Source organism: Myotis nattereri (genome assembly GCF_964212035.1).
Source record: "Myotis nattereri genome assembly, chromosome: 2".
NCBI lineage: Eukaryota > Metazoa > Chordata > Mammalia > Chiroptera > Vespertilionidae > Myotis > Myotis nattereri.
Window position 1 is genome coordinate 55,008,668 of NC_138076.1, and position 25,662 is coordinate 55,034,329.

Sequence of the window (25,662 nt, forward strand, 5' to 3'; positions counted from 1 at the left end):
TGGATTTCTCAATGATGACTTTATCAATTATAAATAAAGATCAAAAGAATGACCAATGAGCAATATCTAAATCAAACTGATGAAAATCAACAGAGATAAAAAATTCTTTATATAATTTTGATATCCTTGAATTATTTAAGTACAGATGGGGATTGTATGCCTTTATATTTTAAAAGGAATATATTTCTCATTGCATTTCAAGTTGAATTGTTGTCAAACAATAGTGAATATTTGTTTGTTTTAATATTGCAGGGCTAACCTTTAGAAAGGGTGCTACACAAGGGAAAATAAAACTATGATTCATGTACAATGGTTATTGAAAATCAGATGTTTGTCTCAATTTATTGAAATTTTTAAAGATTCATAAAGAACTACAAGTATTCAATGTAAATAATGTAGAAGTTGGATGGACATCAGTCAGAAGAGAAATAACAGTCATTTTTCTGATTCGATACGGAATTCAACTAGTTTATTTTAAGGTTCCTTTCATCTTTCAGTTTATATGAATGCACCAAGGTGTAAGTTGAATTCTTGTGATTAATTTATATAATCACCAGGAGAAGCACACTGAAATTCTATACTGATAAGTTGCAGTGGAATTCCCCAAAATAAATCAGGCTTGATTCTGTGGACTTGCATATATACAATTTTAAATTATAATACAGGAATAACAATTTAAATATGTTTTAGGCATGTAAATTTATTAAATATATTTATATTAAAATTAATGTAACAATGACTAATAATTTCTTGAAAAATTCTTAGTATTAGAATTGAAAATTAATTGGAATTTCTACATTTAAGTATTAAATACAGCTGTGTTTGAAAATATAATTCACCTAAATTCAATAGTGACAATGAAAACCTGACTAATGTGAAAATGTGATATTAAAAAGACATCGAGTCCAACTGGTTTGGCTCAGCGGATAGAGCTTCGGCCTGCAGACTGAAGGGTCCCAGGTTCGATTCCGGTCAAGGGCATGTACGTTGGTTGCGGGCATATCCCCAGTAGGGAGTGTGCGGGAGGCAGCTGATCGATGTTTCTAACTCTCTATCCTTCTCCCTTCTTCCCTCTGTAAAAAAAAAAAAATCAATAAAATATATATTTTAAAAAAGAAAAGACATGGAATATCAAAATACCCTGTGGTAAAGATTCTTAATTAAAATAAAGCGGTGGTGTTGGGGGTTAATATCTGATGTGTCAGGTATAAAATGAAACAGCTTGAACAGAAAGTCTTTTATAATCTCAGAGGGAAGGCATGGGTGGGTGGGTGAGTGGATGGGAAGGGAACAACCAAAGAACTTGTATGCATCTATGCATTACCCATGGACACAGGCAATAGGATGGTGAAGGCCTAGGGTGGGGGGCAGGAGTGGGCTAGAAGGGGTCAATGGGGAAAGAAAGGGGACATACTAGTATATAATACTTTCAACAAAGATTTTTTAAAAATAGATGTAGATCTTAAAGTTTATATCAACTTGTGAAGTGCCTGACTGATAAGTGAACAATAAATATTTCTTAACTATATAAATGAGCCCATATTTTTCTTTTCAATTCCATTTAAAATTTATAGAAGTACATTTTTGAGCTTCAAATGCCTCAAACCTGAGGGGAGCTCCCTACAGTCAATCATTTTTAAGTAATCTGTTTACATTAACCTATAGAACAAGGTGTGTGTGTGTGTGTGTGTGTGTGTGTGTGTGTGTGTGTGTGTGTGATGGTGAGTGTGAAAGCAAATGTAGAGTTCTTAATGCATGTATTAAACTCTTTTGATTTTATTTTCTTATTAATAAAGAATATCATTATTTTTGTGCTGTTTGAGTTTAGTTTTCCATTGCTCAATTTGTAGAACATATCATGAGTTCTCACAACAGTGATGCCATATATTCCCTGGTAGGAAAATACTTCTCCTTTGTAGGATTATTTTCAAAAACGCCCATTTCTGTGTATCTGAGAAAAATTCACCAATACTCAAGACATTGTATTTTTCATCCCTACAAGATATCACATGATCATTGCTCTGAAGAGACTTGTTAAAGGTTTATCATCAAACTATATAGTTTCTTTTCCTACATAATTTCAATAGTAATTTTTATTTATTATGTGTTTATACTAGCCTTTAAATAAACTCCAGAAGTGATAGTTTTCAGTTGTTATAAAATTAACAAAAATGAGTATTTTGTATATAATCTCAGTTTTTAAAAATAGATTTTCCAGTGAAGAACATACCTGCTTCAGAATACAGTAATCCTGAAAATGCAGTAATCCTAATAATTTGATTTTCAAAAGTGCTATAATAATTATTTCAGTAATTAATCCTATATATAGAATCAGCTTCACTGTCAAACTAATTTTTAAAAGATGTAATTATATCTCAAGTATTAAAAAAATTCACTAAGGAACCTTCACAAGGTCTTGAGAGGATGGCTCTAGTGTCTGTTTATTCAAATGGTGTCTATCAACTGAAAGCTTCATGGCCATATACCTATCACACCAATGAGAATTTGCCAATATGTTAAAGACAGTTCTTTAATTTATGAGTTTGAGGAAGAAAAACAAAGCAAATGTTGGCTCTAGATAGACTATTCATTTAAATATGGAAAGGAATTAAGTCTGAAAATTCAGAGAAAAGTGGTGATCTTGCAGCTGACACATATTACTTCTATATTACTTTATTTATGCAGCTGGAATAAGAAATTATGAGATAAAATGAGAGAATCTTAGGTTTTCTAACTGCTAACACTTATTTTTCTTAAAAATGTTTTAAATTGGTGTAAAAAATTGAAAGCATAAATTTGAAGATATTCTAGATATTAAATATAAAGAATGTTTCATATTCTATGAATTGACAAAACTATGATTTATATTTTTTACTAAAATATTTCTAGATGATGTATTTGCAAAATTGTCTACACAGCTTTTATTAACTCTAAAGTTAGGCATAAATAATGTAAATTTATCTAATTTTACTTTATCTGCAATTCATTTTTTTTCCTTTTCCTTGAATTTATTTGGGTAACACTGTTTAACACAATTATACATGTTTCAGGTATATAATTCTACAACACATCTTCTGTAAACTGTATTGTTATGTTAACCACCCAAGTCAAACCTCTGTCCATCCCTACTTAAAAACTGGAAGATTAAAGGAAAGAGAATTAACAATATTCCATAATTTGCCCATGTGTCATCTATTTCCAGTAACTTCTTCCAAGATAACTGCCATTCTGTCTTCTAATATCATTTACTTACCTTGTTTGTATTTAAACTTTGGAAAAGTAATATGTAGCATATTACTTTTTTATACCTGGCTTCTTTTAATTAACATATTTTTTAAATTCTTCCATAATTTTGCTTGTAGTGACAGTTTGTTCTTTCTCATTGCTGACTGTGACTACACTATAGATTATTTGCTTTACATGACTACACTATAAATTATTTACCCGAATGTTGGTAAACATTGATTATTTTTTGTTTTTGGCTCTTAGAATAATATTGATAGAGACACACTTGGGCATTTCTCTTAGGAAACATGTGTGTGGCTTTGGGGAAGGAGTATACGTAGAAGTGGAATTGCTGTGCTAATGACTATTAATAGGTTTCTCTTCAGTAGATGCAGCAAGAAAGGTGTTCACAGTGGTGTTTACTAATTTTAACTAGCACCAGTGGTAGCTGCGAATTCTATTTGCCACACATCCTCGCTACGTTTGGTATTCTCTGTCTTTTAGTCCTATCCTAAAGCGTGAATATATTCTATATGTTTTCTTTTAAAATATTTTTTTATTTAACTCTCTTGGAAAAAAAAAATTGCCACAACTTGAGTACATTAGTTTTATTTTTTGTGCATACAATTTTAGTAAATAACAGATAAAAGTCCTAATAAGATAGAATTCATTGTGCTCTAGGATTTTTTAAATAGATAGGCGATAGATAGGTAGATAGATAAATTAGATACATAATAAGGAGAGAATCATATTTGTAATTATCTTAAATACAGGAAGAATTATTTAAAAATATTTCTAATTTCTGCATGGATTATATTTTACTAGAGGCCCGGGGCACAAATTCGTGCACGGGTGGGGTCCCTAGGCCTGGCGGGGGGGAGGGACTGTGGGAGATTGGCCAGTCATGGGAGGTTGGCTGTGGGAGCACACTGACCACCAGGGGGCAGCTCCTGTGTTGAGCATCTGCTCTCGGGTGGTCAGTGCGCATCACAGCGACTGGTCGTTTGGTTGTTCGGTCGCTTAGACTTTTTTTTAATATACTTTATTGATTTTTTACAGAGAGGGAGGGAGAGGGATAGAGTTAGAAACATCAGGGGAGAGAATATATATATATATATATATATATATATATATATATATATATATATATATAATCTCCAATCTTTTTCTGACTTTAGGATTTTGGTGTTTTCTATGTTTTTCAGAGAATTCAGAATATTTTCAAAATCCTTATATTTATTATGTATTCTCTATTATGATGATATAATTCATTCCACTTTTATTTGGTGAGGGAATGTTTACTTTTAAAAATATCATAATATTAACATTAAAAAGTTAAAAGTAAACTGAAACCATTTTATTTAATGAGTGGTAAATCTTGATAATAAAATTAAAAAAGAATCACTCAATTTTGTAAAGGTATTGAGGCAACATATACCAACATTAAATATCAATTATCTTAGAGTGACTATCAATAAGTGCTTCTGTTTTCAGTTCAGTGACCTACATTTTCAATCATTGGCATAGGTTTTAAAAGCTAATGCTTGATACTTTAGTAGGAAAAATATCCAAAGCATAAACTCATACATCAGAACTTCTTTATTTTCCATGAACTTGAAAGGCTAAAACACTGCAGCCGTCTGGCTTTCCAGAATGCTCCTAAATACTGAGATTGAATTCCCTGAGAAATAGTTGCAATCAATTTTCATTTGATACATTCAGCTACTCAATGAGATTAGATGTTAGAATTTATAGTATAACTTGTGGAAATTATAGCTCTCTTGCAAGGGTGAAGACATGGAAGGAGTATGCCATATACTTCCAATTTTTGGTGTTCAGCTTTTAAGTGGATACATAAACCAGTAGTGATCTGATCAGAAGGAATATAAGGCAACATTTCAATTTGAAAGGAAGCTATAATGATCTGAAATATTGTTCTTGTACTTCACTTGGATTCTGCTAAAGCTTTAGAAGCGAAAATCTAAAAAGGAAATAAATTACTTTAAGGGCAGTGAATTCCTCCATTGGAAACTGAAACCCATTTCTATTATATGACTGCAGGGACACCATTTACAACTTGTTCATGAGAGTCCTAGTATTGTAGAATTAGACACCTATGACGTTATTTAAGAAATAGTTACTGGTAAATAAAGAGAGAGGTAAAAATAATAGTTAATTACATATAGGTGTAGCGATGAAAAAGGAAATTAAACATTAAAATGTTGAGTATAAAATTTAATTCAAGCATTCTTTCTATAGATTACATTACTAAAATTAGACTCTGGAAATTCTAAATCCAAATCATTGCTTATCTTTTATATTATATATGATTAACAGTCACTCAATATAAACTCCATGTTAGAAGAATAGGTCAAATATAAATTATCATTCCCTACTTATATTAAAATAGAACCCTTCTCTATCTTCTACATTCCTTTTTCTTTTTAAAAATATATTTTTATTGATTTCAGAGAGGAAGGGAGAGGGAGAGGGCTATACCAATATCAATGATGAGAAAGAATCATTGATCAACTGCTTCCTGCACGGCCTCCACTGGGGATTGAGCCTGCAACCCAGGGGCATGTGCCCTGACCGGAAATCGAACTGTGACCTCCTGGTTCATAGGTCAATGCTCAACCATTGAGCCATGCTGGCAGGGCTAAATTCCTTTCTATTCAGTGATGACATGCTATATTATAAATCTAATTTCCAAAATAATTTAATTACTTTCTCTAACAATTAAGGTCACAATTGATTAAACTGAGATTACAAAAATATATATGTTTACTGAAAGCTCCAACTAAAGGTCATTGGGAAAATTAAAGCAAGAATCTTTAGTAAGCTAACTATTAATATTTTAGTATAATAAAAAAGCTGTGATAGTTTCAGAATTTCTTATTCCATTTTTTAGCATTTAATTAAGACTGTTGACTAAATTAATGAGGAGGCTTGTTAAATACAGAAAAATAAAAATATACCCACTTTTCAACCAAAAATATACTTCATCTTTATGCCAGCATTATAATAACTATTAAAATTGTAATTTTATCATCATCACCATCATCACTATCAACAACATTTAATTACATGGTATTAACTCTTTCAATCTCTTCTAAGTACTCAAACTATATTAATTAGTAATTATAATCATTGCAACAAGATTTTGAGATCAGTACTGTTATTTTTCCTATCTGTTGGAAGAGTAAGTAAAACTTAAAAATGAAGTCATTTACCATAAATTCCACAAAAGTGATGAGCTGTGTTGTGAAAAGAATACTAGATAAGAAATCAAGAGCCTGTGTATTTTGCCTGACTATTTTAAAAACCAGATAGGCAGATAAGATGATCTGGGTATTTTGTGTTAAATGAATAGAGAAATATTGAGTTCTTACTTTCCAGACATCGTTTTGCAATGGATACTTTATGTAATAGTTCAACTCTGCATTGTTAGTATTTTCCCTTTCATATAGATCAACAAACTGAGGTTTGAGGGTTTGAATGGATTCCCAAAATATATTTAAACTAAAAGCATACAAAGAAATTAAACATAGGCCTATTTCAGAGCTAAATATTAAGCTCGCTTCATTATCCTAATTTTTATCTCACAGTTTTACATCATAAAATGATTATATGCTATACTTATATTTAAATTGTTGTGCAGCATCAAAATTTCTCCAAAGACACAGAGTAGCTTTAATGGTTCCAATAAATGACTTGTTCTAAGTAAACATGTCCAGTGCAATAGGTGGTTTATCGCCTACTTGTTTTCTCATCAATGGTTGATGCTTTCTCCTAGAAAATACTCTATTTTCCTGCTCCTCATAAAGCATGCTGCTGTGGTTTGTTGTTGTTGTTGTTGTTGTTGTTGTTGTTGTTGTTGTTGTTGTTTTCAACTTACTGACCAGTACTAAGCTTCTTTATTAACTCTTTAAAGGGTAATGTTTCCATAGGTTCAATCATTAGAGTAGTTAGATTTGCCCAGTAATCAGAGACATGGTCTCCATTTTATATTTATGAAAAATTTCTAAATGTGTATGAGATACTATTTATGTTCATATTTGTATTAAGAATAAAATCTTTATTTTATTTAAAAATGTCAAATGTTTGGCTCACTTATCAGATGGTCATGTCATCTTCAAATGATATGGACATATTTTGATGGACAGATAGACTATTCATATTGAAGTATAAGGCTGACTTGGGAAATTGAGAAACATTTAGTTATGTGTCACTCTTTTAAAAAACTATTTTTATTTATTTTCAAGAGGAAAGTAGAGGGAGAGAGAGATAGAACCATCAATGAGGAGAATCATTGATTGGCTATCTGCTGCATGCCACACAGTGGGGATCAAGCCCACAACCCGGGTCTATGCCCTGACTGGGAATCAAACGGTGACCTTCTGGTTCATAGGTCTACACTCAGCATGAGCCATGCTGGCCAGAAGTGTGTCGTGGAAATGTCATTTATGAGGGACTGTGATTCTACGATTTCACTATTGGTAATGAAGGCATCCAGACAGTAAATCTGGAGTCACATTCTTATAACTGCTGAACAAGAATTTGAGACTGGCAAAAATTCTTAAACTGCCAATATATTTATTGCTTAGGAACACAGTTATTTTTATCTTTACATGATCTATTACTGTGAACCGAGAGAACACAAACAATAACACTATTAAATGGAATTATATTGTGCATTTACAAAATTCTACTATGAGATTCAAGAATATTTTTCTTAAGTAAGGTAATTTTCTATCAATACACAGAAAAGAGAATGTAAGCGTGATCAAAGGGGAGGCAATATGAAATTGCAGTTAAGTTTGGACTATGAAGGCATAAATCTTGAGTTAGTACCCTAGCTCTACCATATATTAGCGGTATGACCTTGGTCAGGTTTCTTAATCTATTTATATCATGTTTTTTTCATCTATAAGTTGGAAATATATACTTTATAGACTTAGTATTAAGATTTTATATATATATGTATATATATATATATATATATATATTATGTGTATATATTTAAATGTTTTATTGATTTCAGAGAGGAAAGGAGAGAGAGAGAGAGAGAGAGAGAGAGAGAGAGAGAGAGAGAGAGAGAGAGAGAGAGAGAGAAGGTGCTGACTGTAACATATAAAGATTCATGCATACCCATATACATTTAAAGGTTGTTAATATCAGTTTGAATTCCATATGTAAAGCTGTGTTGTAAACTAAATCAGTATATGAATGCTCTTAATTTACTTTTAGGCATGTTCTAGTGGTTTAGCTATAGTGGTTCTTAACTTTAATATCTCACATATTTAGAAACAAATTTTGGTCTTTTTTTAATTCAAATATGGCCTCTGTTTACCTGACCTAGATCATTCCCTGTTGTCGCCCTTATACACTGCTCTTAAATAATATAAAAGTACTTACCATTCCCTTCAAACATGTATTTAGACTTAGATAATGTATTATAGTACGTAAAGATTGTCCCTCTACCAGAATACACTGCTTTTTCTAATTCAGGTGCACTATAAAAGTGACTTTTGAAAGCATTCATCATCCAAATATGCCTCAATTCTTTCATTAGCATGTGCTCCATGGTCTGCTTAACTGGAATTTAGAGAAATGTGAGAGTAAACAAATCAGTGTCAACCAATAACAAGGCAAACATCATATAATTAAAATTATATTAACTAAAATGAGGTAAATGGCTCCAAAAACTCTGGTAGAAACATTTCATAAAGGATAGGGAGTTCAGTGTTGGGGTAAATGAGCATGAGATAAGGATTTATTAAGCAAGTCCAAAGAACAACGACCTTTCAGAGACAGACACCAGAGAATATAAACTGTCACTGTGCCTTTTCTCACAACCCTGAAGGAACTTGCAAAATATTACATTTTCTTCAAGCAATAACCTTTAATAACAAATGACCCAAGACAATGGAGGATGGTGGGGCTGCTATTTTTGGTGTCTTCTAACTGCTTCAGCACCCCATACTGCATTGTCTCCCTGGGCCATTTCATTTGGGGCATTCAGGTGGCCAGAACTAATTCGTGGAAACATCACATTTATATTTTCTGCCTCAAAGATTCAGAAAAGCTTTCCAGAGTCTGTACATAAACAAAATGCAAAAGAAAAAATGGAAGTACTAGTAATTGTTATTTGTCTTAGAGGTTACAGGAAAGACATCTTAATTGAGAGCCTCACACCATTTAGAAAAGAAATGATCATATTATCAACTATCTGCTACTTACCCTTGCTTTCTTTATCTTCTTCTAAACCAAATTATATATCTTGGCCCCAAAATGTAAGTGCTGCAAGAGAGTAATGAAAGAGCTAAATTAGAAATTTTAAAATTAAGCTCATTAATCTAACAATGAACTAATATAAGCATGAATGATAGTGCTATTTATTTGTATCTATCTGGTATTTTCAAATATATATGCACTTAAGAGACAAGTAAAACTCATTGCATAGATATTGTGGTAAACTAAGTAGTATAAGCAAATGTTAGTTCCTCATAGTAAATTTCTATTTCTAACTCTATATAACCTACCATAACAAGTTTCTCTGCATTTTGCACTATAATTATCTTGTCAGATTTCAAAATTCATAGCTGACCTGATAATATTTGTTAGGAACTATTTCCAGGTATGTTATGCTTCACCCAACACCATTGAGAATCAAGTCAGAAAAATCAGAAAAGAAAGTGACATGTGGACATATTGAAACATTTGGTCTCATTTCACTGTTTTTAATATGCAATGCTGAATGAAATGTGAAGATAAGAAGTGCAAAATTGTATTCTAGTAGAAGAGAGAAACCTAGAAACTTAGGTTTTGAGATTAGTAAGATATTTACGTAGATGTTTAACAGCACCTTAGCAGGAGTTCAAGAGCTTCCGTGAGAGACATTGGCTGACAGGGAGCAGTATAATGGTTTATATGGTGAAGAGAAACACCATTGCGTGTGTGTATGAGGGAGAAGGTCTGGGAGTATTGGGACATACCAAAGGAAAATATATATAACATTTATGTCTTTTGAGAGTAGGTGCATGTACAGTTCAGTGTAATTGAGGGTCATGAGATGCCTGATTTTTCTAAACTAGAAGCTAACAGCATGTGGTCTATACCTCTAAGTGAATGTCTTTATAAGACACTAGAGGCGCGATGCACGAAATTTGTGCAAGAGTAGGCCTTCCATCCCCTGGCTGCCAGCACCAGCTTCCCTCTGGCACCTGGGACCCGGCTTCTCTCGCAGCCCCAGCTTTGTCAGGAAGGTCGTCCAGAAGGATGTTTGGTCTAATTAGCATATTATTATAGATAGTAAGACTATTTGATATAGGGCTTCAAAACAGGGTTTATTATGCATATGTGGAAATGGGGGCTCTATGAGTTGTTACATAAGGGCCAATTATATTATAGCAATCATATGTTACAGAAATATAGAGTATGATCATCTTTATACACAGAAGGATGGAATCAGAGGGCATACATGAATGATCTTAATTAAAAACCCAGTATACTGTATACATTTTTACTCAAATACCAAAAAATATAAAGTATTATTAATAAACTACCATCTAAGAAAATAAAAAAATATATTTATATTTTAATACTGAAGATTATAATATTAGGAAACTTGTAAGTTGTTTTGAATGCCTCATTGTCAGTATGCTTCTGAAATTTTTCCAATGTGACAGAATATTACAACTTACATTCTATTCTACATATGTATATATCCTATATAAAAAAAGTCCAGCGACTGAAATGGCGGAATGACTAGATACCAGAACAACTGCCACCCTGCACCCCAGCCAGCCCCACCCCTCAGAGGGGACCCCCACCCCAATTGGGGGTGTTGGTGACCTGAAAACTGCCTGAAGCCCCTTGCTCTGGCCAGTGGGCACCCCACCCCGAATTGGGGGCATGGCCGGCCTGCAAACCACCCGCAACCCCTTGCCCTGGCTGACCCCTCCCCACAGAGGGTGCCCCCTCCCCAATCCAGGGCCCCCATCAGGGCAGGCCGGCTGGCCCCCACCTCTGCACAGGGCCTCTATCCTATATAATAAAAAGGTAATATGCAAATTGACCCTAACAGCAGAATGACCAGAATGATCGCTCGACCATGCCTCACTATGAGGTGCACTGATCACCTCTTGATCCCTTTCTCTGGCCGGCAGGTTCTGACCACCCAATGGGGAATGGGGAACTGGGAGTGGGTGGCAGGGTACGCAGGTGGTGCCAATCCAAGGCCCCCGCCCCAACAGTCACCCCACACAGAGGGCAACCTGCGGCAGGGGTGGGGCCGGCAAGCAGGTAGAACGGCCAACCTCTCAGTTCTTCCCCCTGGCCTGCAGGATTCAATCACCTGATAGTGAACGGAGAACTGGGAGTGGGTGGTGGCAGTGGGCAGGGTTGGCTGAGGGCAGCCAGGGAAGATAGTCCTGATCGCAGGCCAGGCCCCTAGGGACTATATATATATATACCAAATGTATCAATATATTGTATATATATATACCAAATGTATCAATATATTGACAATTCAGAAATGCCATATACATAAGAATTAATATATACTTTCAAATATACAAATTTATATACATGTATGAATGAGCTTTGTTTTCCATGTAGAACTTGAAAATTGAGAAGACTATACATGAAAAAATTCTGATGATTGGTTTGCATCTCCTTGTTTTCACTTTATTTTTTCTGTCAGTAAAAGAATAAAATAGATGTTTAGAAATGGATATGTAGCGAAAACACATTTCTCTGTGCAAGAACCACCTGGTAAATACTATGTGCTTTGTTCTTCTTTCAGGTGTAAGGGCTAATTGTTACATATTCCTTAAGTAGTAAATGTTTTCACAGCTCACATTGCCATTTAAAGTTGTAGAAACACAAGGAAACTCCATTTGTCATCCTGAACTGAAGGAACAAGGGGATGTTGTGAGCTGAAAGACTATATGTTGCTGGCAATGAAAGGTGCTAAATTTAATTTGAAATAAAGCTCAGAGGAAATATTCAAGATTAAGTGTCCACATTCTTGAAATCTTGTTTAATTTATCTGCACAGAAGCAGTATGTTTTATTGTATAGTGTCACTGCTGCATTATTTTTGTATACATTGTTAGCACACAGTGATCGATTATAGCTCGTACAGTGACTTTCAGTTAGCTGCAATTGATAAGCTTTCTCAAAATAAAATTGAGACTCTCCCTCCTTAATTTAGAAAATGCCTATATTGTTCTTTAGGCGTGTAGATTTGTAAACAGAAAAAAACGTATAACACATACTCAGAAACTATAAAGAAAGAATTATGTTTGAATTAAAATAATCTCCATTAACTCAAAAACCTTATTAGTGCATACTCCAAAGCTAGATAGCCATGAGAGGAGACCTGTAGGTTTTTTTGAATGCCTCTTTGTCAGTATGCTTCTGAAATCTTTCAAATGTGATGAATATTACAGTTTACATTCTATTCCACAATTGAAATTGTTTTCATTAGAGAAACTGTCAATAAATGTCAAGGAAGGCCATTGCTCATTCGATTACCAAAAGTTGCAATTTTTTATTTGTACACATAATTCTGCTATTTTGAGTGATATTGGCAATGACATTTTCAATAATTTTGCTTCCTTTTTTAAAACAATTTAAAATAATTTATTATGACAAATAATTAAGGACAGAAGATCCGATTTTAACACTTAAAAACATATATTGTTTATCATCCTAAAAGAACAAAGATTTTATGATTATTATAAAATTCTGACAAAAATATTCCAGATATTATTTTTTCTGCAAATTTTGAGACAGAATTGTGCTTTGTTTGTGCAAGTAGAAAGTGTGGTCAACGACAACAGGCTGAATTGTGGATTGGAGGGGAGAAATCTGCCCCAGCTATTCTCTTTAGAATAATTTCTATATTATTCCTCTAGTTTCTGAACTGAGGCCTCAGAGCACTGTTGTTATTAGATAAGGGAAGATGCTATTCTTTTTTGTTTGCTGTGTATTTTTGCTGGGAATTTCTAGGAGGTGCAAGCCAAGATTAGTTCTGCTCTGGACCATCCAGCATGAGCTACAGAGTGATCTGAAGATGGCTGCTACATGTATTGGGCTTAGAGCTACCCAGAAAAAGCCAGTCTGTGAATTGAGGCCAGCTACCACTAGTTCCCAGGCCTGGGAACACTTAGCAAGAGGTATGGAGCATGCAAGGTCAGCTGTTGCTTTTTTGGTGTTTGTGAAGCTTTGAAAGATTTTACAAAAGTCCACAGCATGAGCCAAGATAACCTGTTTTATGGGAAAGCTACTGTAAAACTCTGGGTGGGTCCACAAGTTGGGTGGGTAAGGGTTTCAGAAAATCACCAGGGTTAGGTGAACAGTTTTAGCCAGGTTGATGAAGACTCGCATATGGGGCAGACTGCTGGCTCTATGGTGGGAGGGCACAGCAAAGGAATAGCTCTTCTGTCTGGGAGAAAGCTTTCCCTTCAGTGCTCACCCCAGAATAGACAATTCAGTTGTTCTTTCTATGTCCCTGGCACTCCTTTTGAGCTGCTGCCCTAAAGCTGGAACACAGATCCTGAGAGTCCAGGTAAGTCTGTGTGTAGACTCTTGAAGAAGAATGCCTTGGACTTCAACAGCCCTTTTTCTCACTCAGCCAAAATCCTAGCTAGTTTTTACAGCTGGAAGCAATAGGGACTTCTCTTCCAAACACGGGAACTCTGGACTGGAGGACCTGGTGTGGAGCTGAGACTCTTCACTTTTCAGGGGGCCTCCACAGCCAAAATCCCTCCCAATTTTTAACTATCTCACATGAATGTGGGACAAAGCCATTCTGATTCTCTGCCTTTCCTACTAGTCTTACCGTGGCCTCTTCTTTATATCCTTAGATATCAGCAAGATTTCAGGTGATTCTCGATGGTTGTTCTGAAGTTGAGTTGCAATTTGATGTGGTTGTGGGAGGATTCCAGTACTGTGTTTACCTCTGCCACCCACTTCATTGGGACCCCTTATTGAGTTTTTATACTTCACTACATTGGCGCTTAGATATGTGGTTAATTTATCATTCTGAATTAAATCGATTTGCCAATCATGTGGCTATAAATTTTTTTCAACATCAATAGGCACATAGAGTTTGAATTCCAACTCATCTTGTTCTACTACTTTAGAGAAGTATTTTAAAATGAGTAGTTTTTTTTATACTAGAGAGGTATTGATATTAATTTTATAGTTTCTTTTATCTAAATAAGAAAATTATAATAAAACAAATATAGCAATGATTTAATAAATGACTCTAACTGACAATGCATTTCATTGCATGGAAATCAGGAACGTTTTAGACTTAGTGTTGCTTTTCCTGAAGTATATCATGTATATTTTCTGAAAATTATGACTTTTTCTACCTAGTGCCTTGTGTTATAAAATTGTGTTATATACATGAGTGAGTGGTAGGGTTAATTAATGCTATAAGCATTTTGTTTCCTCTGTTCTTGCAGTCGTATAAAGGAAGTGAAGGCAGACATGGTAGACCCTAAAATGTACTTTAAAAAGAGCTCATAGAAGGTTTTCAGTGGGCGCACAGGGATCATGGTCGTGAGAGATAAATGTAAATCTAGGAAGACTATGCTAGAATATGGAGTTTTTTGCAATGATGTGTTCAGGAACTGAACCTTTTATTTTGGCTAGTTCTTTCTGAGATTTTGTATATGTGTGCTTTACATATTATGCTAGAACAGAAATCTCATTATGGTTGAAACAAAAAAGCTTTTCATATTTTAAAAATAGTTATGTTTTCAAGCATTTTGTAGTTCTATTTATCATTTTGATTCATTTTAAAGGCATAAAATTTGCATTAGTAATGAAGAGTACATTTTATTCCTTTGGCATTTTAATGCATTAAAATAAAAATTATTTTTAGTAGTTAAAAATAGTGTTTTTATATATGTATTTTATTGCAAAAATTGCTATAAATGTAAAGATAATAAAGTATTATTCATATTTTAAGGATAAATTGTTACACTAAACACAACAAAAACAATTTTGGTTAATAGAAAAAATTTATTGTTTTTTGCCACCTTATAGAACACAAGGTAAAGCATAATATTTATCCAGTTTAATGTGAGGGGACATGTCACACCTTTTAATTAAACTATTGATTGATAGAAAGCAACATCATTGTTTTAATTAAATATATTGGTGTCACATTGGTTAATAAAGTTATATGTTTCAAGTGTACATATATATGGTACACATTATCTGTATACTAGAGGCCCAGTGCACAAAATTCGGGCATGGGGGGGTGTCCCTCAGCCTGACCTGCACCCTCTCCAATCTGGGACATCCTTCTCGCAATCCAGGACCGCTGGCTCCTAACTGCTCACCTGCCTGCCTGCCTGCCTGATCACCCACAACTGCCTCTGCCTGCCTGCCTGCCTGATTGCCTCTAACCACTCCGCTGCTGGTCTGATCGCCCCCAGTGGCCCCCTTCTGCTGGCCTGATCTCGCCCCTAACTGCTTGCTCCTCTGCCAGACTGATAGCCCCTAACTGCCTCTGCCTCAGCCCCTGCCACCATGGCTTTGTCTGGAAGGAAGTCAGACATCCAGAAGATGTCCAGTCGACCTGGTCTAATTAGCATATTACCCATTTATTAGTATAGATTGAATTGTATGCTCACCACCCAAAGTCAGATCTTCTTCTGTTACCATATCATATTTCTTATTTCTACCCGAATTATCCCTTTGTTTTGTTACCACAATGTATTGAACCCATCAAGTTTCACTACAATGGCAATATAGCCATTCATTCTTTTCATTAATTCATTCACTTGTACAAGAAATATTTACTCAATAATATGAATGGCATTCAGAAGTGTTCTTTTAGAAAGGTTTATTATTTTCATGTGAAGAGTGAAGATGAGATTGAATGCCAAGAAATAATGAGGAGACTATTGCAATGGTGAATTAGAAGAAGAAAGAAAGGAAGGAGGATACAGACACATAAAGATTGGATAATAATGTGATTGAGTAATTTAATTGGATATACAGGGTATGAAAAGGTAAGGATAAAATCTGTTTATATTTTTCAATATGCTAATATTAAATGCCAAATCATCACTTATTTGTAATCATCTCCTGTTCAGTCTAGACTTGTTTTACTTCCCTGCCTTTTCTCACTGACTTATTTTTCCATCCTCTTTTAATTTGCAATCTGAATTAGTCACTTCTGTTAAAAAAGACATTCCACTTTAGTACTTTTAAAAAGAAAAAAAAATATTAAAAGAAAGTCAGTAACTTGGACATCACACTTCAAAGAACAGTGCTGACATACACACTGAAAGCTCCTGGGAGGCCCCTCTGCCTCAAAGACCTGATACAGGTGCTGCAATTTGTGATCTTCAATCTATTTCCACCACTGCCCAAGAAACCAGAGCTGTTCTCGCCAGCTGTCTCCGGGCATTCATGCTTGATGTCTTAAGCAGAAGTCAATGGTTGGTTACTATGTGAGATAATGAGTTCCTGACTTCTGTCTTGGGAAGCTGGATCCAATGTGACAAATACTTCTCCTTTATAATGGGTATCTGACTGCTCAAAAGTCTGTTAGCAGCCAGAAGGTATTGGAATAATGGAGTTCAACACTTAAATTTGCTCATTCATGATTAATTGCTACTTAGCTCAACTTTTTCAAATAGTTTTTATTTACATTCCCCAATTTGTGAAATACTGATACTGACCATCAACTAAAAACACACACAAACAAAAAACAATTTACATAACTAGATATAATAATAATAATAATAATAATAATAATAATAATAATAATATATTAATTAACCTGTACTTATTACCATCAAAGTTCCATGTGTATTCTAAGTTGAATAACCAGGTATAAATAAATGTAAAAATTTTGAAATTGACTCTGAACTTATTGAACAAAAACTATATATTATTTTTCAACTTTTGATAAAGTGATATTTTTCTTTGTTTTGTGTGATTGTGTGTGTGTGTGGGGGGGGTGGGTGTGTGTGTAAAGGAGTCAATAACTGGTCTTAAATAAATTAACAAGGCTATGGAAGGTAGGAAAGTTGGTTTCTATTTTTTTTTTTTTTTTTTTTGCATTTCCCCGTAGTACTTGTGTAAGTTTCCTGGAGTTGTCATAAGACATTTACAAAAACTTGTTAGCTGAAATCAACAGAAATTTATTTTCCACGTTTCTTGAGGCCAGATGTCAAAATCAAGTGTCAGCACTCTCAGTGGAGGCTCATTGGAGATCCTTTTTTTCTTTCTAGCTTCAGATGATTGTCAGCTTTTCTTGGTTTCCTTGACTTAGAGCCCTATCATTCCAGTCTCTGCCTCATCTTTACATCACCTATTCCTCTGGGTGTTTTACTTCCTCTTCTGTCTCTTACAAGGATATTTGTCATTATATGTAAGGCCTACTGGGTATCTAGTATGATTCATTCCACGATCCTTCATTATTTTTGCAAATACACATTTTTCAAATATAGGTTTGCAGGTTCACAGGTGCCCAGGATTTAAACATGGGCATATCTTGTTGGTGCCCACAATGTAAACCACTAAAACATTATATGGGGTAATTTAAAATATAATTCAATGAAAAATTTCACTTTCATTCACTTATTATTGATTGCATCATTCTCTCAGCAAACATGACAGAGTATTCACCATGTATGTTCCAACCATCAGATAAGGTACTTGTGAAATGTAAATGAACATGTAAATATCCCAATCTCCAAAGAGCTCAGAATATGCTGATTACATAATTTCTCTAATTTATCTAGACAAATAATTTATCTAATAAGAATGTATAAAGATGCATCAATGGGTAAAGGAAGTAACATCCATTTTTATTTCTTAAAAAGTGGAGGAAATTTAGAGGAAAAGGAATGGGAGGAAATGATACCTAATTTGAGACTGAAAGCTGTGTGGAAAGGTATCTGGGATACAAACAGAAAAGCACTTAAAGTTCCCATGTGAATGTTTATACACATTGTTATCTACTTTAGTTATGTTTAAATTCAGTACATTTGAGTATAGCAAACTGTATGCTAACTTTAATAAATTGCAGATTTTTTGTTGCCAATATATTTAATTTATTTTTAATTAAGTATAAGCCTATAAGTTAATGAGTACAAATATACGTCAAAATCATTTGTGAAAGAGTAATTGGAAAAATTGACCCAACTATACTTAAATGTCAGTATTATTAATTTAAAAATTTATGATAGTATTAGAAAGATAGATCTTACTTATATTGCATGATTAGCACTATCACCAAACAGATATTATTCATATTGAAAATAATATTCCAGAGTTAGCCAAGATATTCAATTAATGTAGGGCACACTCAAAAATATATGTAGCATTATTACTCCAAGAAGATTTTATAGGTCTCTAATATGTTATCTTTTGCTTAGACAATACTGTATCTTCCTAACATTCAGAATTAAAATATATGTGGAAAAATGATTTGATTACAGTTACCTTACAGAAAATCATTCTTATGCTAATATATTTGTATCAGATAACTAGAGGCCGGGTGCATGAAATTCATGCATGGGTAGGGTGGCTGGTGATCAGGGACAATCAGGGCTTTCCAGCTGTGGACTGGGGCCTTCCTTCATTCCACACCTCCCCCTGGTGGTCAGCATACTTCATAGCAAGAGATCGAACTCCCGATCTCCGGGTCAAACTGCCTAGGGGACACTTTGCATATTAGCCGTCTATATATATATATATATAGATATGACTAGAGGCCCTCAGCCTGGCCTGTGCCCTCTTGCAATCTGGGACCCCTCGGGAGATGTAGGACTGAAAGTTTTGGCCCAATCCCCTAGGGCAGTGTAGAGAATCGGGTCACAACTGGCAGTCCAACATCCCCCACTGCACCTGCCGCCCCTGCCGCTTGGTAGTGCGGCTTCAGAGGCAGGAGAGGTTTGTGCAGCCACAGCTGCACTCTCCAGCTATGAACCCGGCTTCTGGCACCCATTGGTCAGCTGAGCAGCACTGCCACTGTAGGAGTGCATTGCCCACCAGGAGGCAGCTCCTATGTTAAGCATCTTTCCCCTGGTGGTCAGTGTGCATCATAGCTCAAAGCTGGTCATCCAGTTGTCTGGTTGTCTGGTCACTTAGGCTTTTATATCCTATATAATAAAGAGTGAATATGCAAATTGACCATCACTCTGCCACAAAGATGGCAGCGCCCACAGCGGAGGTGAGGGTTTCTGTAACACAAGATGGCTACACCCACAGTGGAGGCTGAGTTTCTGTAACGAGCCTTAATGAGCAATCAGCAGGGACCTGAGGCTGTGCCCCCACACTGTGGGGCTTGACAGGGGACCTCAAGACACATCTCCCACCCTGGTGCCAGACCGGGGGACCTCAGGTCGCCCCCCCCCCCACACCCTCGGACCAGGCCAGGGAACCTAAGGCCATGCCTCCATCTGACAGGGCTTGACAGGGGACCTCAAGATGTGCCCCCTTCCTGGCGCTGGGCCAGGGGACCTGAGGCTATGCCCCTCTCCTGGTGGAGCCTGATGGGGGACCTCAAAGCGTGCCCCCCACCTGGAAGATCTTGACAGGGGACCTCAGGCCATGCCCCTTTCCAAGCAGGGCTTGACAGGGGACCTCAAGGCACACCCCCTACCCTGTCCAGGGCTGGGGGACCTCAGGCCATGCCCTCCGCCCTGGTGCTGGGCCAGAAGACCTGAAGATGGGCCTCCCCCACCCGGCAGGACTTGACAAGACTGGGACCTGCCGGGTCTGGGTCTAGTCCAATTGTGGGGGATGGGGGGGACAGGTCTGGGTCTCGCGCAATTTTGAGGCGCATGTGGGTTGGCAGGGGCTTAACTCTGAGTCCCATGGTGCACCCCAGACTCTGACAGGAGGAAATTTCATATACGTTTTACTAATTTTCTTTCATCTCTGACACTTCTATTATAGAGAAAGGGCAAATAGCAATATTAAAATATTTCCTCTAATTAATCCCCTTTTAATGTGCACAAATATCATGCACCAGGCCACTAGTGTTTAGATAATATGTGACATTATTGACATTAGTGTGATGCCATTGCTAAAGGGAATGGGGCATGACCCCAAGAATGAATGTAGCCTCTTGAATTGAGGGATGGCTAGGAATGTATTACTCCCTTAAAAGAAAGGAAAACAGAAGGAAGGCATCTCTACAGGCACCTTGATTTTAGCCATGTAAAACATATTTTCGATTTCCAATTTTCAGGACTGTTTAATAATGAACTCGTGATTTTAAGCAATATAATTTGTGATAATTGGTCACTGTAACAATAGGAAATTCTACAGATTTTAGTCACTATGTGCTAGGTACTCTTGTCAGAGATAGAACCTATATAATTTTATTAACCAATGTCACCCCAATAAATTCAATAAATTTTTTTTAAAAGTTGCAGATTTTGTTGCAAGCCACCTCTGTTGACCAGTTTCTCCAGCAGCACTGAGGCACAGGGCCCTGCCAAAGGATCGGGGTATGAATGAAGACTGATAATGGAATGTTAATAAAGTGCCTGTTATAACTTAAAAAAAAAAAAACAACACAAATAAAAGACTGAGTTAATTATTAGCTCCTGTGAAGTAATTATTATACATTCATTGCTTAGTTCAGGAAACAGTTGGGGAATCGCCAACCCATGGCTCAGTGATTTATTATCCAACTATTTATAACCACATATCACTCCTCATTCCTCATTACTGGGGTCTCCTCTATGATAAACAAGTACACACTTTAGTATAGCCCTACAGTGGATTTTTTTTTCTATAAATATAGCCACTAACATGAATTTTAAAATGTTTGCTCCTATTTCTTTTTCATCTTACCATGGCATGACAATGTGAAATTACTCAGATATGCTATTGCCAAAATAAAAATGATAAAAACATAAGATTATATTATACTGTTGAGCACAATATTCTTTTTTTTTGGGGGGGGGGGTGATAGCTGTTAATCCTCACCCAAGGATTTTTTTTTTCATTGATTATTAGAGAGAGTGGAAGAGAGCAAGGGAGGGGGAGAGAAAGGGGAAGACAGAGCGAAAGAGAGAAGCATTAATGTGAGAGACATGATTGGTTGCCTCCCACATGCAACCCGATCACTTCCAGGGATGGAACCTGAAATCTAGGTGTGTGCCCTAAACCTGGAATCGAACCTGTGACCCTTCATTGCACAGGGGTGATGTTTTAACCACTGAGACACACTAGCCAAAGCAAGCACAATATTCTTATTTGTGACTTGCAAATCCCACTCATATATTTTTTTGAAAATATATTTTTATTGATTTCAGAGAGGAAGGGACAGGGAGAGAGAGATAGAAACATCAATGATGAGAGAGAATCACTGATGGGCTGCCTCCTGCATACCCCACACTGGGGGATCAAGCCCACAACCCGAGCATGTGCCCTTGACTGGAAACGAACCTGGGACCCTTCAGTCCACAGGCTGATGCTCTATCCACTGAGTCAAACTGGCTAGGGCTCAAATCCCACTCTTGTCAGCAAAAGCCTAACAATGCCTGTTTTGAGAAAATGGCTGTGTGCTTTGTACATTATGGATTAGCTCACAGTGTTTAGTTGTCTGTTACTAGTGGGTCACAGTGTCATAATAATTAAATGTTAATTTAATAGCAGCACTTTGAATTTGAAAAAGAAGAATATGGCCAGCCATGAAAAGCATTTGGACTATATAGCATTAGTGAATATTTTAAAACGTTCTCTCTTGTCCCCACTGAAATAATAATTTAGTTTTACACTCTGGTGGTTAGGGGCTTGCTGCTATAGAAGCTCTGCCTAATATAAAATGTCCCAGAACATCATGCTCCATGGCTGATGAGAACCATATTATCTGCATTTTTCAAAAAGAAATTGAGCCCCAATTATTTAACCAAAGAATATAGCCAAGGATCCCTTGCTATCAACTCTTATTAGATGTGTTATAGCTAGTGCTGTCATTGGTAAATTATCATTAGCTATAACATATTTTAAATTTCATTTGACCTTGGTAAGACAAAGGTATTTTCCTATTGAAATTATCATGCTGCTCACAACTACACCTTTTATCTTGCATTTAAAAAGTGTCTGACAAGACAGAATTGTACTTTTAATAAACCCATGTTTTTAAGTAGCCTGTGTCCCATATGTTGATCTTGGGCAATGATAAAGAGGAAACTGAATACCTATTTGTTAGGACAATTTTCCATTCAAGAGTTTCTTGTAAAAAATAATTAGTTTTTTATGTTCTCTCTCTCTCTCTCTCTCTCTCTCTCTCTCTCCAAATTTTTAGTATCTGGAATCCATTTTTCATCCTAATCTACTCAATTCCCCCTCCTCTCTAAAAAGAAGTGGAAAAACTGCTGCTGCCTAAGTTTACGTGGCTGAGCCCAACATCTAATTAATCCCAGAAGAAAACCTCTTTCCATTAAGTAATGGCTTGTATGTGGCCAGTGTATTTCCAGGCCTCCCTGCAGGGAGAAGGAAATGGGAAGAATAAGTTCATAGGAAATGGTAAGAGTAAGTTCATAAGAACCCACACCAATTTCACAGGCACACTGGGAAGGGCCTGAGGGGAAAGGCTGGGGCCTCCTGCACTAGGTGAGGCTGATTATGTTCCTTCCGTGGTTCTCACTTCAGATAAATATTCAAGAAGAATCTTTGACAGAGGAGAATAAATTTCTAATTTATTAATAAATGTGAATCAATCTATTACTTAATGAGCTGCACAGTGATAATGTTTTTCTGAATATTATGCCATGCAGTGCCTGAGGACCCACGTAATTTCTGTCTTCAACAGGAATTAAGAGAAAGAGACACAATAATGTCAATTCTCCACTCTTGTAGCATCCTCTGCACACTTAATTTGAGATTATTTTCCACAGTTATTCAAATGCTATACCTTATCTCAAAATTAAACAGATGCTCTTTTGAAAGATTTCTATCCAGTGCTTCAAAACCAAAATAAGCTATTTAGAATATGCACATATTTGTAGGAAGGTCATTTTATTTTAATATAACTATGCAAATATCCCTTGATATCCTATATAATAAATGGCTAATATGCAAATCAACCAAACAGTGGAATGACTGGCTGCTATGACATGCACTGACCACCAGGAGCTGCCCCCTGGTGGTCAGTGCACTCCCACAGGGGGAGCACCACTCAGTCAGAAGCCAGGCTCACTGCTAGTGAGCCCAGTGGCAGTGGGGAGAGCCTCTCCTGCTTTTCTGGCAGTCAGACACCCCCCAAGGGCTCCCAAACTACGAGAGGGCTCAGGCTGGGCTGAGGCATGCCCCACCCCAAGTGCACAAATTTTGTGCACCAGGCATCTAGGACTTTATATAATTTTCAAAGCACTTTCAAATGTTCTATTTTGTGAGTACCCTTAAAATATGGTAAAATAGGGGATAAGAAATATTTTAGTAGACAAAATTAAATACTCACAAAATTAATACATTATTTATAAATATGTTAGATAGTTATTAGTGGGATTTTGCAAACAGATTTTTTTAAGAGTTTCAGGGTTACTGTAAATTCAACAGGAAGGTACAGAGTTAAGATATCTCTCCTGCCCCCCACCCCACTGTTTCCCCTCCTATCAATATCCCTCAACAGAATGGTACATTTTTAACATTGATGAACTTACATTGACACATTATTATCACCCAAAGTTCATAGTATACATGAGGGTTCACTTTTGTAATGTATGTTATGTGTGTTTTGACAAATGTATAATGCATTATTCTTTTTTATTATTCACTTTTTGCTTAACAAGTGTTTCTTTTTATTTGCTTGCATTCAAATAGCCTAAATAGTTAGAGCTGGTTATATAATATGATATTTATAGGGAAAGGACTAGGATTCAGATCTTCTGATACTACTTTCACTTTGCTGAGACAACTCATGCAAATGTTTAGCACAATCCTAAAATATATTGGATGTTCAATAAACTAAATTCTTTTAATAGTCACATGGACATCAATATTTCAATAAATAGTAAAATAAAATGTAATCTAGACTTTAAATGTGACTTTCTTTTGTTTAATTTTTTTCTTTATTAAATTTATTGGGGTGACATTGGTTAATAAGATTATATAGGTTTGAAGTGTACATTTTTATGACACATGATCTTCCTATTGCATTGTGTTCCCACCACCAAGGCAAATCTTCTTCTGGAACCATATATTTGACCCCTTTATCTCCCATCCCTTTCCCTCTAGTAGCTACCATACTATTGTCTATGTCTATGAGTTTTTTCCTTGTTTTTCTTATTTGTTCATTTGTTGCTTTCAGTTTTATATTCCGTATATGAGTGAAATCATATGGTTTTTAACTTTTTCTGTCTGACAAGTCATAAATGATAGTATTTCAACTTTTCTTACGGCTGAGTAGTATTCCATTATGTGTGTGTGTGTGTGTGTGTGTGTGTGTGTGTGTGTATCACATTTCCTTACAGAAGGTTTTATGAATTTGACCCCAAAGGCAAGGGAAAAAGGCAAAAATAAGTGAATGGGACTATATCAAACTAAAAATTCTTCTTCATAGTGAAACAGACTGCCAACAAAACAAAAAGGCAACCAATCGAATGGAAAATAATATTTTCCAACAGCCTTAACAAGCAATTAATATCCAAAATATATAAAGAACTCATACAACTCAGAACCAAAAAAAAAAAAGTCCAATTAAAAAATAGGTAGAGGGCCCTAGCCGGCTTGGCTCAGTGGATAGAGCATCGGCCTGCAGACTCAAAGGTCGCAGGTTTGATTCCGGTCAAGGGCATATGCCTGGGTTGCGGGCTCGATCCCTAGTGGGGGGTGTGCAGGAAGCAGCCAATCAATGATTCTCTCTCATCATTGATGTTTCTATCTCTCTGTCCCTCTCTCTTCCTCTCTGAAATCAATAAAAATATTTTTAAAAAAATAGGTAAAGGATTGCACAGACACTTCTCCTAAGAAGACATACAAATATATGAAAAGGTGCTCAACTTCACTAGCTATCAGGGAAATGCAAATCAAAACTATAATGTAATACCTCCTCATACTTGTTAGAATGGTTATAATTGACAAAATAAGTATTGGACAGGTTGTGGAGAGAAAGAAACCCTCATTCATGCTGGTGGGAATGTAAACTTGTCCAGCCACTATGTATAACATACAAAACAGTATAGAGGCTCCTAAAAAATTAAGAATAGAGTTACCATATGACCAAGCAACCCCACTTCTGGGTATCTACCTGAAAATTTTTAAAACATTTATTTGCAAAGACATCTGCACCCCTATATTCATTGCAACGTTATTCACGGTGGCCAAGACATGGACACAACTGAAGTGTCCTTTGATAGATGATTGGATAAAAAATGTGGCTTTCTTCTTGCAGAATATCCACAAAGTCCTGAAAGGAGGCCATGAAAAATAT